The 6015-nt window shown below is 42.9% G+C and overlaps 1 protein-coding gene across 8 annotated transcripts in view; it reads right to left on the reverse strand.

Annotated features, from left to right (window-relative positions):
- LOC306842841 (reelin-like) overlaps window positions 1-6015 on the reverse strand; it is a 140707-nt gene that overhangs the window by 122757 nt on the left and 11935 nt on the right. The window lies entirely within an intron of this gene.

Here is a 6015-nt window from a genome sequence, read left to right on the forward strand (position 1 = left end):
GGAACGAGATAAATGAATGTCTGTAGTAATCAACAGGATGGCACAGATGTGGTCCAGAGACACCAAATGGAAAATAACCCAGAATCCTCCTGAAGAGCTGAGAGAGAGCAGATGTGTGTCCAGGAGGCAAACGCAACACCTCACAAGACGGCAGCCGACAAAAAGACATGTTCGCATGGAGAAGATGTCACTAAACACTGTGTGAAAATACATCTTAAAAGAGTGTGAGATTGACAGAAAAGGGGGAAAAACAGACTACCTTGACATTCTGAGTCTGTACTAACCAAACAACAGCAAACGTAACCAAGACACATGCAGTCATACTCAAAAAAATGCTGCTTAGTCAAAATTCAAATGAAAAAGAGCTAATGAAACACCATTCTTGAACATATTCACAACTTCTTTTCATTGCATGCTTTTGTTTCGTTTGGCATTACAATGTAGCATTGCTGAAACTGGGCAGAGTGTTTTCACTCTTGGCTTGGGAGAGTGAATGTTGAGTTTGTGTTATTTTAATTATGTGTGTTTTTCAGCAACATGACAAAAGAGCAGACATGTTTGTGCTGAATCTTCTGTTATGTTGGAATTTCTTTAGGTTGAAGAGTGGAGCTTGTACGGTTGAAGATGCGCTGTAAAAGTGCGGTAAAAGCTCTTCGTTCAGTGAAAAGAGAGTACTTCATGAATAGACTGGTAATTGTTGAGACAAGCATTTTTCTGACAAGAAATGTGGTTCAAAACCACAAGCCAACAGCAGATCCGCTCTGAAAGCCTGCTGCTGGTTTAATCAACTGTTTGACAAAATCCCAGGCAGACAGGTCATGAAATAGTCAAAGAAAATCATTATTATTAATAACATTAGTTCTAGTTTGATTATAATTTTATAAAAACAAATTACTAGAGACTCTCGCTATTTCTTTCTTTATGAGTACTCAAGGGAGAAGCACGAGCGCTCTGTGTGTGTAAGAGTGTGTGTAGTATGTCTAGACGTGGATACACTCCGGATTAAAAACATATCCCTCATTCCTGCCTCTCTCCCCCTACGCCAGCTTCAATAATTCATCCTCTTACTGCCAGTGTAATATCTAGTCCTCTTACTCTCCATTTTTCCTTGTTTGGTTTTTAACTGCATTATTGCTAACCTCGCTTTCTAAACAAGTGCAACTCAGTGTGTACAGATCCGGGTGCTGGCTTTATATCCAGTTCATTCACATCAAGTCATGATAACAATGAGAGAAATATATAGTGGACATTTTGTCAGTGCATGGCAATTTCGGTATTTTCTTCATGCAAAGCTGTCATGCAGTTTCAGAAGACAGTGAATATAGTGTACATAGTCGTACTGGCTGCATTTAAGCTGCTTTAATAGTATTTCTTAAAAGATTTATGCAAATACAACGAGTAAATAACGAGGGAATGAATATTGGCAGAATTGTAATTTTTGAGTGAATACTTCCTTTAAACGTCAAGAAAATGCACATGCACATTGACAAATTCAGAGCCCAAATAGCGTTCGCTCTCCTCACACGAGGCACCTCAGGCTCAAAGCATCGCTCCCTCAAGAGCGCAGCGCTTTTCATGCAGGAGAAGCATTCGAAGGCGGGTGGGAGTGCAACGCCAGCGATTGGGCCAAGAGGTTATTATGAGCAACAAACAGCATGGTGGAGGAGGGAGAAAACAGGGATGGAGGGACGTCTGGAGAGGCCCGTGGAAAAACAGTGATCGATGAAAATGAAAGATGTAAATAATTCAGAAATCCATCTGAAAGGGGAGCAGAAGCGGGGGAAGGGAGGAGAAAAGAGGAGAACCTGGTAAGAGTAACTCATAAAAACAGACGTATTCACCTGCGGGGGTTTGCATGCGCGCAAAGCTGTGCTTTGATGAGAACTCTTAACATTCACTCCACACCCGCACACACTCAAACTCTCCCGATGAGCAACATTTGACTGTCTTTAGCAGAAAGAGAGACGACGTGCTGCTGGGAGATGGAGATGCGGCAGGTACGTCGACGCAACACTGATCTCTTGTCCATCCAGCCGCTGTCTCTTTGTCTCATGCCGTCCTGTCCATCATGCAATATAGATGGTGCGATGTAGTACGCCTCATTACCACGCTGCTGCTCAAGTATTGATAAACCTCGGGCTTGGAAAGCATCCCTGGACTCGCTGACATTAACAGAGGGGGCTGTTTTCTGTTGTAGAAGAATACCAAACAGAAAAGGAAGGGCCGTGTTGGGACAAAGTGCAGGAACGATGCTTCTCAAACCACTTTCTGAAACAGGTTCAGACGTGGATGGCTCTATATGTGTGGTGCCGTCATCTGAGCAGCACCTGGTGGCACCCTGAAGGCCAGACGCAGGAGCAGAAGAGTGAAGCGAGAGCAGTTGGCAGGGCTGTGCATTACCTCACTCCTAGTTAACAGCATGGCAGAGGAACAACGCCTGCCAGTGTGTGCCATGAATATCAAACCTTAATGGGTTTGCAACAGTCGCTCCTAGTCGAGCACAACATTTATATACAGTCAAGCCAAAAATTATTCAGGCACCTTCGACATTTCTCACATTATCACAGTTTGTTCACTATATTTTAGAAAAGGGCAATAAAATATGACAAGAACTCAGATTTAAACTGTGTCAGAACAAAATCATCTTGATGATTTCAGATAACTTTGATAGAAAGGTATGTAATGAATTAAACTGTAAGATGTTAAATTTAAGTACACAGAGATAATACCAATTTAGGTCAACCGATTAGCAAGTAATGCTTCATTTTGTTCAGTCTGTGTGTAAAAAGGTCCCATTAGCAATTAAAGAAAAACATGATCAGGTCAAAGTGTCCTGAATAATTTTTGGGTATAATATGTCACAGTTTACTTTATTTTGCTATCCTTAATTACATAAATGAACTATAGTGTCCTACACCCACAAGTAAAAAATATAAAAATTATATCTGGTGTCTGAATAATTTTTGGTTTGACTGTATAGCTACTCCAGTGAGCAAGGCAAAGGAAGCTAAAGAACGTAAGAAGAAAAACATCTCCACAAGATGTTTAAGCAGAGCAACCTTGTGACACAGATGAGATGAGATTCTGGAACCAGAAACTGATTCTGAAATGCCCGCTATGAACTCCCGATTCTGTTCATCATAACCATAAGTGTCATTCCGGCCTGACACAATTGTGACCCCTCCACAGATTTAGGAAAATGACGTGTCAGCAGCCTCACAACCACAGTGCCACACTTCCACCTCTGTCTTTGTCAGAAGATACAGGCAATATCACAGAAACATCACCCCGTGGCCATCTGAGCCACATTTGACATCCCACTGGAAACCTGGTGTGCCCTTGAGAAGCCGGAAGCGGGGAGTGGCCACCAGCAGCGACTCTGACCATCTGTTTCCCCGGCCGGGCCAGTCTCAGAGCCATCTCCCTGCCGCTCCGGTCCAATGCTGCTGAACCGAGCCGGGCCGCGCCGTATCAATCAGCATCAGTGTGGAGTGTGTGATGAGTTTACGTGTGTCAATGACAGCTGGATAGCACTTCTCAAACTGTGATTATTCTCTTGCATAACCCTCTATCGCCTCTCTGCCCTGCTGGCCGCGCCATCTGCTGTTGCGAGGGCCTGTTGCTGTCAAACACGCTCGATCGCTCTAACAAACATTAACAGGTCGGCTTCCTGAGTAACAGCTTCTTTAATGATGCTCCTAACCTCTTAATAGATGCTAACCTCCCTTCACATTTGCCCCGAACACCAGTAAAAACAAAACCGAAGGCAGAGGTGATTGTGTTATTCCATAAGGAAAATCGAAAGCTTACAATATTTAAAACAAGCAGCTTTTATGGAAAGCTAGTTTTAAATTGTGCAACCTCTGATCTGGTTAATATCTCTCTTGAAACAGAGCAGGATTCTTGCACATGTGACACTAATGAGAACTACAAAAACAACATTTCCCCAGACCGTTTGACCCAAGATAACCGCACTGCACTAAAGACCATTTACTGGCTCTCTGACCAGTGTTAGGCTTGTTATCAAAAGGCTTACAATAAGTAATAAGTAAGCAACGTATTCAGGCATCAAACTTCCCTGGTGAAAAAACAATAGAAACCATCACAGAAATTCTAATGGTTTCCAATACAAATACCATTAAAACCAATACAAATTTTGTGATGGTGTCTATTGTGTTTTTTTTTTTTGTTTTTTTTTCCATTTCTTCAACTTTTGATAGACTACATAGCCAAAAGTAGATGGAAAGTCCCTTCTAGTTTGGCTTTTCCAGTCATTTCTTAATCTTACACATAAAAATGCTTCAGGCTTTGTGGAGCTGGTTCTTTTCCAGCATGTCAATACCCTTGTGCACAAGAAAGAAGTGGTTTACTGAGTCTGGTCGGGAAGAACTGGCCTGCACAAAACCCCAACTAAAAACTTTTGAGATGGTAATGTTTACCATTAATGCCTCATAGTCCACATCGGGAAGTTCAGGGCTGGTCAAAAGGATAGTCTACCTGTAAGAGAAAGTATCGGTGGGTTCCAAATGGGATATATCGGGCAAACCGAAGTGCTCAAAGGGCCCTTCGCAATGAAGGATTTCGAAGGGTACAACTGATAGACACTTCGGGCTTCCATAATCCTTTGCGCAGGTTCTTTGCATGATGACGGCACCTCCGTGTGGGCATGTGATTGTGACGCAGAAGGGCACTTCAAGAAACAGTTGTTTGGTCCCCTACACACTTCAACCCTTCAAAGCTCTCACTCCGGAGGCTAAACCCTTTTAAGGGATTAAGGCATAGGGATGAGCCTTTCTGAATGGAACACAGGGTATTTCTCCAACCCTGCTGGGTTGGAACTGAAGTCTGCAGGAGTAGGGTCGGAGACCTCTGACTTAAAGAAACACCGCTGTACCTTATTTACTCCTAAAACAGTGGTCTCAAACTCAATTCCTGGAGGGCCACAGCTCTGCAGAGTTTAGCTCCAACCAGCTCCAAGCTCCTGCTTGGAAGTTTCTAGTAATCCTCAAGACCTTGATTATCTGAATCAGGTGTGTTTGATTAGGGCTGGAGCTAAACTGTGCAGAGCTGTGGCCCTCCAAGAATTGAGTTTGAGACCAATGCCCTAAAAGGTGCACATTAGTACCTTGGAATAGTAACATGTACCTTACAACAAACCTTTTCGGGAAGGATAAGGTACAAAATGTCCTTTCTAGGGTACTGCTCCAGTCAACAGGGCAGTGCCTGACATCAACGATGCTCTTGTATCTTAACCATTTAATTTCAAAAGCATGACAGAAAAAGCATGAATGCCTCCCTGTGCTGCTCCTGGGAAAGCCTTTAACTGGATGTTGAACACAGATGCAGGGATTTGCTCACGTGCAGACACAAGAGCATCAGTGAGCTTTATTCTCGAAGCTGAAAGGTCAAGTCAACAACAAAAAATTCTGACCAACGGCTGCCATTGATTTGTGAAAGTGTACAGATGCACTCTGGCAAGTTAAAAACATGAACTGAAGGTGAGCTGTATTCTTTGGAATGTTTCCTGCAATCGAAAATGAGTTCATGCAATGCATTGACAATATTCAAATAAAGAGAAGAGCTACTGGAGTCAGTGGCAGTCTTCAGTCACTGAAGTTTCATCTCTGTGAGATTTCCCGTGTGTTTACGCTCCCACAGCGTGACGCTGACGGAAAGGGATTCTGGGAACGTGATAAGCAGAGAATGCTCTGCGTTATGTAAATAAATCTACTCTAACCCCTCTTTTAAAAAAAACACCCAATCCATTTGCACTGCTGTGTTGCTTTTCTCTTTCCTCGTGATCGAAAATGACAAAACTAACAAGCATTCATGAGAGGGAAAAAATGACAGTTTTTAGGATTATTTGGTTCAGGATCTCTGCCAGCACAAGCTTGAATGTCTGCGCTCAGCAAGACGACTCTAATCACTTCCATGTGCTCAAACGCTGCAGCAGTTTACAGTTAAAACATTCAATGCAATGACGATAGACAGACAGATGGATAATCTTACACCTGC

This window comes from Barbus barbus (assembly GCF_936440315.1).
Source record: "Barbus barbus genome assembly, chromosome: 23".
Classification (NCBI taxonomy): Eukaryota; Metazoa; Chordata; class Actinopteri; order Cypriniformes; family Cyprinidae; genus Barbus; species Barbus barbus.